The sequence below is a fragment of the Prosopis cineraria genome, unplaced genomic scaffold, assembly GCF_029017545.1.
Source record: "Prosopis cineraria cultivar Desert tree isolate PC_DT_omini unplaced genomic scaffold, ASM2901754v1 PC9, whole genome shotgun sequence".
Taxonomy (NCBI): domain Eukaryota; kingdom Viridiplantae; phylum Streptophyta; class Magnoliopsida; order Fabales; family Fabaceae; genus Prosopis; species Prosopis cineraria.
Window position 1 is genome coordinate 29,518,904 of NW_026555340.1, and position 13,712 is coordinate 29,532,615.

General features: G+C 34.4%; 1 pseudogene; it reads left to right on the top strand.

Annotated features, from left to right (window-relative positions):
- Nucleotides 1–2,544: 2,544 nt before the first annotated feature.
- On the top strand, nt 2,545–6,424 carry LOC129320115 (cytochrome P450 736A117-like; annotated as a pseudogene).
- Nucleotides 6,425–13,712: the final 7,288 nt, after the last annotated feature.

A 13,712-nucleotide genomic window follows, 5' to 3' on the forward strand; every position in this document is an offset into this window, starting at 1 on the left:
GTTCATGAGCGCAGAGGAAGAGAGAATATCAAGAAAGGGGCTCTTGGAAGATCAAGAGGGTCGAGCCGGAAATGGCTTTGCAGGGTTTTGGTTTGAGACTATCAGGACCTATCAAAGATATATATAATGACATTTTTTTGCCAATACAAATACAATAATCCCTTTCATGAATTGTTTCCCCGAAATTATAATCATTATTGTTTCAATTCTATCAATGACTTTTTTGAGCAAACTAATAAAATATGTAATGGATATACTGATTATTACCATCGATGTGTTGAGAACTGTTGGGTTTGCTGTGTTCATCCTTGATTTGAGGTTTTAATCATTTAGATTTAATTTGGATTTTGAACAATATATTTAAAGCTTATTTAACTTTTTAAAGTAAAAACTCCTTTTTGTAAAAAGTCCAATTTACAATTAGGTGCGCAACTTGCCAACAACAAAATATAAGGGTCAAGTAAGAATTGAACCAACCAATTTTAATTTGCTCTTCTACAAAGAATTGCCCAACAATCGCCAGCATTTGCAACCAGTGTCAATGAACTTTCATTGCAAAGCCAGAATCTGCTTCCTCCTTTGACATCAAATGAAATCTTCAAGTTTTAAAAACAATTATACCACTTTACCCATTGATAAAGAGAACAAACTCAGTGCTATCCTCCTCCAACTCGAATATGAAATCAAGTACATAATACCATGACTTTGAGCAATAAGAACATTTGCCAGAGACTACAAAGAGAGACTATCTATTAACTTGATTATTCACAAGATTTTCAAGAAAGTAGCTCCACAGCAGCAACTAAAGAACCCGAGTATCCAGCTAAACTAAAATGCCTGCGACTACAAACAGTGTTGCGGAAGCAGAACAAGTGTTGAAACCCATAATGGCTGAATGGCCTTTCTTTTTTCTGTTTTTTTCTTCCTTGCTTTCAACAATACCGTTACCATCTCCGATTGTATAGCTGAATGACTTGCTTCGATTTTGCTTGACGACATACCACCAATATTGCTTTCATGTTCCATCACAGCAATATTTCATTGGACTGTACACGTAATCCCAGCACAGAGAAATGGAGTACCACTGTCAAGGGGAAAGTTCTCAAGGAATTCATTAGCAAGTGCTCTTGACGATAAGCTTGAACAAAAGTTCTAGACAAAATACCACCACCCATCACAATCAGATTTGCAAAAAATCTTTGCAGCCATGGCAAAAGAATTAATCAAACAAACTTCGACACCAAGGCTCTCAAATTCTCCTCGGTGAATTGGGGATTTCTTTGATATCAGCAAGTTGTCCTTACCTGCATAGAAGACCTCAAAAGCAAAATAGGGAGAGGCGCCACCTTGGATACATGAAGTTAATTCTTAGAGACATCTGGAATAGCATCCTCCGGTTGCCGCTTCAGCAGGCCGTCGCTCCTGCCCTTTGTGGCTACGACGACACCAATGCCCCTGCTTCATTCTCCAGCTACACCGGTTTTCATATCGTGTGTCCTTGATGTCTTCATGGCTTTGCTCAAGATCCTGATATCAGGATGCATATGCTTCAACACCTTGATGATGTAAATCTTGCAAAACCAGCAACCCAGGAATAGTCGCAATCCTCCCCCTTTGTCGTTACGGATTATGTGGGTTATGTGGGTCAACCTGATGAAATTCCGAGATCCATAGTCTTGGAATCAGACTAGCATTTTGATTAGGTTTCATTCGTTTCACCCCTTCTTCTGGCTGTTGTCAGCTTCATCTCTTCAAGGTAATCCCATTCGTCTTTTCTTTGAACGGCTGCCACGGGCTTCATATCCTCAAGATCGTCTCTCTCTCTCTTCCTGATCATCATCGTCCTTTTTTCTGGTAGATCGGGTCACCGTCTTTGCTCGTCTCTGTCGCTATTTGATTCTTTCCTCTGCACCCATTTGCTCCAATTTTTCATACTTCACTATCGAGTTCTTGCGGCCGCTGGTGGTTGCGTTCTTGGCATCACGATTCAGTGAACACAAGAAAACGCACCGTCTCAATTCTCGTACAGGAACGTCCGAGAATTGTCGGTGGATTAAGCAAGAAACGCAGCGTACTGGAATGATTTCTGTTAAACTAAATTCTTGACTCTCGGGGATCAGCTTCTTGTTGATGCGGTCTGCTTCCTTCAATTCGGTCACCGGCTTGAAACGCAGAACCCAAAACACATACTCTGGCCCAATGGATGAACCAGGCTCATGATACGATGATGAGAAAATGATTAAAAAAAATATTTCATTAATCAACTCAAATAATATGATTACAAATAATACAAATTTTCTTCACTTGAAGGTTTACACATCAATCAACCAACTTGAATGATGAATAAACTCCGTTTTAATTAGCCTCACAAGATTAAACTCCTGGACACAACAAAAATGATATGACTCCTTTATATAAATTTAGGGACGGCAACTAACTATATAATTATATGCTGATCATTCCGAATATTGCGGCAAGAACAATCAACAAATATTTGAGATTCTTGAATAGTTTTGGAGATTTTTGGGTGGAATCAAACAGCTAGCGAGGGAAGACTGTAGTTTTGTATTTTTTTTTTTTACATTTTTTAGAAAACTTAAAAATTGTGCCTTTTAATTTATTTTTTTAAAATGGCAAAAAATACAAAATTTTAGTTAAAATATCTTTCATACATGATGAACGGGAAGAAGAACTGGCCACAAAAAAGAAGAAGAACGAGAAAAAGAAGATAACAACTGAAAGACGGGATTAAAAGAAGCGTTTGACGTGTGACCTATCCCAGGCCAGAGGATAATTCTTGTGACTGAACCTCAGTCGGTCAGTCTTCAATCCGTGTCGTCGCCACATGGAGCAAATTCTGACGTTCCATGATCTTTGAATCTTAGTGAGATGCATGCATGCGTTATATTTAAATGGAGTCCTTGAACGCTGGCCTTTCATTTTTAATCCTATGAAGCAGTAACCCCGATTCTTAATGCGCTGTGGCTTTCTGCAATTTTCAGCCATCGACAGCCGTCTTCTCTCCTTTACGCTCGTGTTTCCTCCTTCAACGCACTCTTTCGAAAATGGTTTCTTTCTTCAATTATTCCGTATCTTCGCTTCCCTATAATTCTGTTTCTGTCCCTTTGATTCCACTTTGTGTCTTCACTTATATCAATATATCATATATCATATCAACACGTAGAGTAAGGTATCAACATTCATGTCACCAGTTTTGGCTCTTAGCTTACAGAGATATAATGATTTTATGTTGATAGTTGAAACTAGGTAATAGAGTGTGTGCGTGGTTTTTTTTTTTTTTAATATTTACTTTTATGTTAGCAGTTACAATTTTTATGAATTTCTTAAAAAAATTTATATTAAAGTCTATCATGTAACGTTCAGCTGGTATTTTATTGGTATTCTTGCCGTTTTAATCGTTAACGACGTATAAAAGGGGATAAAGTTTGCGAACTCATATGGGCTAATGCATCAAACTTTCCTACTAACCAGATATATGCTTTGGGGTTTATATCTGTTAAAATGGTACTAAAAGGATATTTGCAACATCATCGAAAGATACTCTCTTATCTGATTGGGCTTTCATTGATTTAAATATAATTGTCTCTCTTGAAGGATATGATGCTTTCGTGATATCAAAGAGAAAGAAGTAATTTAGACGTTTGTGTTTCCTAGCTACCTCGATGGTCCTATATAATTTTGGTTTTTATTTTTATTTTATTTTATTTTATTTTTTGAAGTTGCATGTTGCTTGCTTTAGAATGTTGATGGTAAACCATATACCATTAATGACTTATTAGCTCGTGACTGATGGAACAGCATGGTTAAAAGCGGGTGCTTTAGGTAAGGTGGCAAGGGCTGGTCAACTTCCTGGTACGAATATTAGAGAAAAATTTTGTTGTATCGAACTTGACAGCGAAGGTGCGTTCTGCTCTCTTACAACAAGAACGTCTAGTCTGTAGTCTGTAATATTTGAATCTTTTTGTGGGTATACAATACACATACATGGATGAGGAAAAGGGGAAAATTCTTAACATATGTAGGTTCTGGTTTGATGCTTGCTGGATTGTGGAGTGGTTCGTGCAAAAAAGCCCAATGCAGGGGATGGTATGAGTGGAACGCATCCATCTAACAAACGGCTAAGATTGACTTGATTTAACAAACACAAACTACACCAGAGAGAGAGAGAGAGAGAGAGAGAGAGATGTCAAGTTTTCTGACTAGTTTTGTAGTGCAGGACGACAACACCTTGTTGTGGCATACATGGTTGTTCATTGTCTTGCCCATCTTCCTTGTCCTACTATTCAAATGGTATTCCAATTCTGCAATCAGCAAGACCTCACTCCCTTTCCCGCCAAAATTCCCAATCATAGGAAATCTCCATCAACTAGGTTCGCATCCTCATCGTACCCTACACTCTTTGGCTCAAAAGTATGGCCCCTTGATGCTTCTTCATTTTGGGGAAAAGCCAGTGCTTGTAGTCTCTTCTGCAGATGCTGCACGTGATGTAATGAAAACCCATGATCTTGTATTTGCAAATAGACCCCAGAAGAAAATGAATAAGATATTGTTATATGACAGTAAGGATATTGCATCTTCTCCATATGGAGAATACTGGAGGCAGATAAGGAGCACAAGTGTGATGCATCGTCTGACCAACAAAATGGTTCAATCCCTTCGTGGTGTGAGAGAGGAAGAAATTTCCATAATGATGGAAAAGATCAAGCAAGCTTCTTCTACAAACATGTCAGTGAATTTGAGTGAGTTATTTGCATCAATTACCAATGATGTGACTTGTAGGGCGGCTTTGGGGAGGAAATATGGTGAGGAAAAAAACGGGAGAAACTTTATGGAAATTTTGATGGAGTTTAGAGAGCTATTGGGTACTTTTGTGGTGGGGGACTTCCTACCCTGGCTTGATTGGCTTGGCCATGTGAGTGGCTTATATGCTAGAGCACGTACAGTGGCTCAACAGTTGGATCAATTTTTGGAGGAAGTAGTTGAAGAGCACAAGATTCGTGCAAAAGAAGCTGGGGATTCTAAAGGCCATGATGATTTTGTGGACGTCTTGCTTTCGATCCAAAGGACAAACTCCATAGGATTTCCCATTGACATGACTGTCATCAAGGCCTTGATCTTGGTAAAACAAATCCTCCTACACTTAGCTTACAATATATGTCATGTGTCTCTCTGTTTTGTTGCAAATTGACAAATTCGAACTAGCTAGCTAGTTCGCTAGTGCTTCTTCCCTGCATTTGGCCGAGAATGATAAGCGCGGTTATAGTTTAGTGAGGGTCAAAAAAATATTCCAAGTATCAAGTCAAGTTTAAGTATTGTTATGGATAGCTATATTAGTTTTACTTTATACCTAAAACATATGCATTATATTTCACTTTCAGCCATAGTTTATTTATTTATTTTTTAAATCTGACTAGAAAAAAGTACCGTACTTGAATAATATTGTTCACATAAACTAATGTGGTCTCATGAGTTTTATTAAATTTGATATTTGTATTGATTTTTTTTCCCAAATAGTTCATGTCCGAGTCTTGCATTATTCCATGTATCGCTTGCTGATCGCGAGTTTTTCTCTTATGCATGACTAAAAATGCTCACTTTCTATTCGCCTTGTTAATATTTTATTATTTAGACTCAACACAATGAATGAATATGATGATTCAATAGGACATGTTTGCTGCAGGGACAGACACCTCATTTACAGCCTTAGAATGGGCAATGTCAGAACTATTAAGGCATCCAAATATCATGAAGAAATAGCAGAACGAAGTTCAAAATGTGGGGAGAAATAGATCACACAGAGTAACAGAGGAGGATATAGAGCACATGCCTTACTTAAAGGCGGCGTTGAAAGAAACTCTTCGCTTACACCCTCCAATTCCTTTACTAGTCCCTCGAGAAAGCATGCAAGATGTGAAAATTCAAGGCCATGACATCAAAGCAAGGACACAAGTAATTGTAAATGCTTGGGGAATAGCAAGAGATCCAGCATGGTGGGAGGATCCTGAAGAATTTAAACCAGAGAGGTTCTTAAATAGCTCGATAGATTACAGACGAAACGACTTCCAGTTGATCCCATTTGGGGCAGGAAGAAGGGGATGTCCTGGGACACAGTTTGCGATGGCCATGGTTAAGCTTGTGATGGCAAACATTGTCTTTCACTTCGATTGGGCTCTGCCTAATGGAGAAAGAGGAGAGCCTTTAGATATGTCTGAAATCTTCGGTCTTTCTGTGCACAAAAGTTTGCCTCTTATTGGAGTTCCATCACCTTATAACGGGTGATCCATTATGGCTGCAAGTTACAATGTTAGTATGGTGATAAAATCTGTATTAGATAATAAAAGACTTTTCATTTTCATTTATAAAACAAATGCACTCTTCAGATGTGTTGAGTATATATTGTTTACTAGTTGTGAGTAAAATTGTGAGGTGATTTAAATCTAAAAGAGAGAACAAATTGTATAATTCCATCGTTGAAAATGGAGGAAACGACGAGGAATTTATCTATTCTCCCTGTTATATATTTTTTATCTTTTTATAAAAGAAGTAGAAAAGCATTTTACAAATATCATTTTTCTTTTCAATGTTATGATAAATATAGTATGATTATGAATAACTTTAAAATAATTTAATATTTCCTAAAATTAATATTCATGGATAAAAGTTATATTTAATTGAAGGAGTTAGTATAACACTCTAAATTTTTTTTTTCAAAAACAATTTAATTCAATCATGGTAGAAAAGTATCTATCATGGTAAACAGAAGTCAACTTATCCTTTTTTTTGAAATAATTCTATAATTTAAAACACTACCATGGTAGAAAAGATTAAACCCCTTTTTAAATAATACAAAACAATTTTATACAACTAATATACGTTTACAACCATAGTTGGGTTACAGTCACCTAACACATTTTTATATCAATAAATTCAATATAAAATGTTTTATAATTGGCTTAAGCTTGCATAATACAACATCTCAAATAAATTTTTACTTTCCACGTGCCATTAGGCTAAACCATATTTTCTATCCTTATACTCCCAACAAGTACAAACTATAAACCAATAACTAACAACTTAATCAATTCCCAAAACAAGCTAATTATTTGGCCTCATAATCATGCCATTTCAAACCATCTAAAATAAATCAGAGATCAAAGTTACAGTCATTCAAAGTGTACTAAAAGTAGAAATAGTTTGAAGGGCATGATTACATCATTACATTCATATAATTGTCAATAAACAAAAGCTCTAGTATTGGCAATATAACACATTAAAAATCATAAATCAAATATCCAAAAGAGATAGTGGATCTATGCCACTAAGCCTCAGGAACTCCTCCACATACCACTCGTGGCTCTTCTCCTGAAAATTGTTAACCACATAATAAGACTCAAAAGTCCCAATAATCAATGCCAATTTATGATAGTGTATATAAATAGTTAAATGCGTGTTTGCTAAGTGGGGAAATAACAATCATACAATTCTAACAAAAATACAAGAAATATTACAATACAAAACAAACAATCATCCTTATCTCCCTCCATTAACCTTGAGCTGTAACCCTTACTCGGTGCTAAATTACCCGGCCAAAGGTAAATTAGCCCGAGTCCTTACAAGCCACCTATTGGGCTCCAATAGGGGCGTACCACGTGGCACATAAACACAACAATAATAAGTCTTCCAACACCTCCCACAATAATCAAAGAAATTCATAACAATATGGTACAATTATACAATATTTCAATTTTCTCATTTTCAACAATATTATTATATAACATCCCACTTGGCAAAAAATACTTCAAAATGCATATCCACAATTTCACAATTTTTTCATAAACATAACAAGGTAATTTCTCAACAACATTTCATAATTTTCTTAATAATCACCCAATTAACATGAATTAACACTAATTATAAATTAAAAGTATGGTTACCTTATGGCTTTTTCAATAAATTATTCCTTACAATTTTTCTCCCACCACAATCTCCACTAACAATACAATCTACAAATAACATATTATTTATAAATATTAGTTTCAATTGTTGAAACTAATAAAATAACTCTAATAATAGGATTAGAGAATATAACACAATTTTTAATCTCAATCTTAATACAAACCTAGAGTTAGTACTATTAAGTAAAATTTCTAACTCCTCTTTTAGTCACCAATAAATATTATTAAGCTAAAATCAACCTCTAAACCAATTTCTATTATTAAAATTTTTCTTTTTATTTCATAAATTCGCACCTAAAATACCAAAAATTGAAAATTGAGCTCAAGCTTAGAATCATCATTCTATAGCCATAATAATTCACTTCTCATCCCAAATAATCATCTGAACCATAATAAATCAGCATATATTTTTAGATTTAATAAAAATCTAGCCTAGGGTTTGATCCATAAGCATCAAATTCCAAGTTCATCAACAAATTTATACTCTAGAATATTTATTATACTACTAACAACCTCAACAATCACATTTATTCAACAAAAATTCATCCCTCTTTCAAACCTTAAATTTTTTACCACCACAAAATCAGAAATCAAAGAGGAATGATGGCTAAGAAAAATTTTAGAACACTTACTTAGTCTTGAAAACTTAAAATTACACCCTAAATATCCTATTAAAAACTCTCACCTTTAAAACTCAAATCTCCCACACAGGCGACTCACATTCTCTCCATCTCTTCTTGCGCACAGGAAAGGTTTGAATGGATGAAGGAGAAAGGAGTGTGAGTTTTTAGAAAAAAAACACTGTAGGCCCCACCTCCTTTTTCTTTCCTTTTCCCTTTTTTTAATATATATATATATATATATATGTACGTACATCATGCGGTCCGCTCCTCCTCCTTTTTTTATTAATATATATATATATATATATATTTGTACGTTGCCTGTGCGTTCCACCTCCCCATTTTTATTTATTTTTATTTATTTAATTCCTACACACACATATTTACATTTCATTTCTTAGTCTCTCCTTCTATTATATTTCTCTTTCTTCTTTCTTAATAATAATAATAATAATAATAATAATAATCTTTAAAATCTTAACTTAGAATTATATCCTAAGTTATATCTAATAATCATCTCCTACTAATTATTTACTTCTCAATATTCTCTAAAATTTTTATTAACCCAAATTAACTATTAAAATTTAAATTGATGTTACAGTTAGTCTCTCGCAATATAACAAATTAATATTTAAAACTACTATTAAGAGATGTAACTATATTTAGTATCTAACCATGTTTTATTCCTTCTAATAAGAAAGATAAGATGAAAAGATCATGAGGATCAAGCTTTTAGTTATCTTGTGTAATTCAGTTAAAAGGGTTTAATTAAAATAAAATAAGGATGAGTACCTAATTCTTTACTTACTGCCAGATTTGATTTAATTTGTGTGAACACCGTATTTTGTCTGACCATTTTTTTAATAATAAATAATCAAAAAATATAAAAAATATAAAAATAAATTTAATCCTTTTTTAGGATTATATTTTTTAAAAAAATCTTGCTTAAATTTTTTTAAAAAATTTCTCTCAAATTATCCCAACCATTCAAAGATATTGGGAATCAATTTTTTTGAGACTCAACTATTTTTAAATTTCTCTCCTTAAATTTTTTATTTTTTATTTAAAAATATATGTTTTAAAATTAGACTTTTCTTTCTCTCCCTCAATCTAATTATAAAAATAGGCATTAAAGAATGGCTTAAAAAAAAAAGAAACAGGTACATGCAGCATCAGAACACATGAAACACACGTACACACGCACACACTTTCGGCCATGCAGCAGAAAAAGAAAAAAAAACAACAGAAATAGAGACACAAACAGCAGTAAAGAAACATGCATGACACACGCAAAACACAGAAAGCAGAAGGAATACACACACAAAAAAAGCAGAGACGACATACGCAGAAAAATGCACAGAAAGAAGTAGGAATAGCACGCATGAAGCACAAGCCACAGAAAAGCAAAGAAACGCAGAAGAAAATTCAGACGCATGCACACAGCAAAGCAGAGCAAGAAAGCACGTAAACTCTCACCTTACACGCAAGCTCTTCCCTGTTTCTGCTTTAAAAGGGATGAAGGACTGAAAGAAGGGGGAGAAGATGGTGACAGTGAAGATATGACCGAAGAATGTAAAACAGAGGGAGAGGGACTAAAGGACGTGAAACAGAAAGCTAAGATGAGAAGGAGAGAGAGCTGAGATGAAAACAAAGAAGGACGTGAGAACGGGAGCACATGAAAAGACACAAGAGAGTGACAGGGAAGAAAGGACCGAAGGACGTGAAACAAAGCGCTGAGACGGAAGGAGAGAGAGCTGAGATGAAAAACGAAGAAGGAAGAGTCCGGAGAGGAAGAGACTGCGACAGAGGAGGGAGAAAAAAAAAAGAAAAAATAGAACACACTCATAGAAAAGAAGAAGCACACAGAAATGCAAAAACAGAGCATGCATGCGCACATCTCCCATCTCTCTCTCGGTCACAGTCGGACTATGATGGACGTGAAAGAAGTTCTCGTGATCGTGATTATCATGTAGATGGGTTGGAGAGCCTGAGAAGGAGACCAAAGGCCGACGGTGGTTTATCAAACGCAATGTGATTAAAGGAGAAGGCCGGATCTGTACTCTTGCTACAGTCTGTCCTCTATGAGAACTCCCAGTCTCCTACCCCTTGAGTATTGTGCAAGCTTCGAAGGTCACCATTAGCAGAGAGCTTAGAGGATAATCTCACCGCTTCACTGGAAAGAAAGGCTTCTTCCTCTGCAAGAGCAATAACATTGATGCTATGGCTGATGGCTGTTTATTTGGTGGCTTTTACTAGTTGTTCTCTTGACATCTCAACAGTGTAGAAAGGAGTCAAGGTGAGCATCTGAGAAGGTTCAAGCAAAGCACAGGTTTGTTCTGATTCAATCCATCAGTTGGAGGAAGTGATATGGCTTCGAAGCACATCTTGAAGGAGCTTAAGGATTTGCAGAAAGATCTATCGACTTATTCAACACAGATTCTAATACAGGTTTTCATAACTTCATGCAGCCTTATATTATATCATTTCCTAGCCTCAATTCTTGTTATAAGGTATAGTAGTTGAAGGTGATGGATATATCACTATAGATTTGATTTTGGTCGCCTATAATTAAAACTTAGACATACTTTTACAAATTAGTTTCTGTTAAGCTAAAATTTTGATTACATAATGAATGTGTTTTGAATAACTCATATCACAAGAGAAAATTTAAATCCCCACAAAATGATCCTCTATCGTGGAAATTAATAAGATTTTGTGGGTATGAAGATCAATCTTGTAGGTATTTATATGGGTTTCAAAGGCCCATTATTAAAATTATTTTTTTATACAATAAATATTTAAGTTTCACGTGAGATTTTAAAAATCTTCGTAGAGAATTAAATCAATCACATTATCGTGAAGGATAATAATCCTTGCAGATATCGTGATTCACAATTTATATGGTAAATAAATAAATGAATTTTGTAAATAAAATAAAATTTTTTTTATAATTTTAATTAATTAAATTAATGAATTTAAATTATAATTATATTTACCAATCATATCTTTTGGTCATGTGAGATTTTTGAAATTTCATAGACCTTTAAGATAATTGTACTACTGCGTGAATCAATAAGGCATCCAGGTATAACAATTAAGATTTCTATATTAAAAATATGTGTTATATAATTACACATTAAAATATATTCAAAGTGAATATTATTTAATCCTTTTATCGTGTGAGACTTTGAATCTCTACAGATATTTAGGATAATCATATTATCGTATAAGTCAATAAGGCTTTGCAGGTATGATGATTAAAATTCTTTAAAAAACATGTACATACATGCTTAATAAATTATTACTAGCATTTAAAAATAAATAATTTAAATTGCTAAATTATTTTATTGTGTGAGATTTCAGAATCTCCACAGATTTTAGAACAATTGCATTACCATATGAACCAATAAGGCTCTGCAGGTATAGCAGTTAAAATTTTCAATCTTAAAACATAAAGAAAAATAATTTTTAAACCATTTTCTTTCTTTATTCCAAAAATTCAAAATTGAGAAAATAGTTAAAATTAAATCACTTTTTGCAATTTAAAACACACATATCAAAAATTCAAAAATCGTTTTATTTGCAAAATGGTGAATTATTTCTAGTTAATTTCCTTTCAAAAAAAAATATTTTCACCAACAATTTTTAAGCTCGAACTACGTGGACTTTGATCCCATCACAGGGTATGTAGGCCTCAAGCCAGATTCTGAGTCAAGTCCTCCCTCGTAAATAAATAGATATTTCTCACTCAATTATCATCATTTTTGTATCAAACACATGAATATAAAAGAGATAATTAAATAATTATAAAACCATGTTAATAGAGCACAACAAACTTCAGGTAACCGTTCTGACAAACGGGTGTTGTGGGGTGCCTAACACCTTCCCCACACTTAACCGACTCCCGAACCTATTCTCTATTTCCGCAGACCACCTTTATCCTCTTTTAATGGTTTCCCATGATTTTCCTCAAATCTTAGTGGCGAATCCTCATTCATGCAACTCCCGTCGTAAGGCCGGACCTCCCTCGCACGCGATCCGCGTCGCATTTTTTTGGGTGCGGCAATTTGTTTTGATTCAATAGGTTAGTTGATATTAAAATTTGTGTCGATTTAAGATAATGTTTGGAAGGAAATCATGGATTTGAGGATCATTAAACAGGTTAATGAGACGCAGAGAATATATATATATATTATAGAGTATACTAGCAATAAATTTGTGTTTTTTCTCGAATCAACAATTTATGTTTGTTTTTTAAACCTTGGTTGCTTTGGCCGACCCAGTTAGATTTTATAGTAGTTCTTCATAATAATCATTCACTATGATACTTACGTGTATAAAATTTGGTATTTTTCCCCCACTTCATCATTATATGACTGGAGTGGAGATGAGAATCAACCTAGCCTATAAGTTTTAGCTATATGACTAGAGTTTGAAAGCCTATTTTTGTAAAACGGAATCAACTTAATAAAACCTAATCCATAATATGCAAGTTTACTGTATACAAGCCATTTTGTATGGTCGCATAATTTTCTTTTTAATCATTTAAATATGTGCTGGCAAAAAAAATTATTTAAATATGAAATGAGTGACAACAATCATTTCTGGTCAAGTGTAGAAACTAATATGCGAGTGTAATCTCCAACCACCACATGGTTAAAGGGCAACAACCTCTCGTATTCATTTCAATATAGATAAATTGTTAATTCTTAATTAAGTAGATTTAAAATGGATTGGCTACAATTTAATTACTTGCTCAACACTTGATAAGCATGGTAATTCAAGATTTTGTATTTAAGATATTATTATAGGCATTAGATTATGGAAATGTTCTATGCACTGTTTCAGGAAAAAAGATAGGAGTAGGGACGGATCGGGGATGGGTGTTGAAGGGCAAAGCAGGGAGAGGCTGAGTAGAGTGGATAGTGGAGAGGGAAGTTGCGTGGAAGGATGCTTTCACCAAACATCCCTATCACTATCAAATTTCAATCCTATCCCACCCAATGTTTTCAATAAACTACTACTTCTACTTTGGCACCCACTGATTCTCCCTCTTCCTCTTCTCGTCCTTTCCCATTCTCTCATGCTCTCCCTTAACTTCCTTGCATCAGGTATC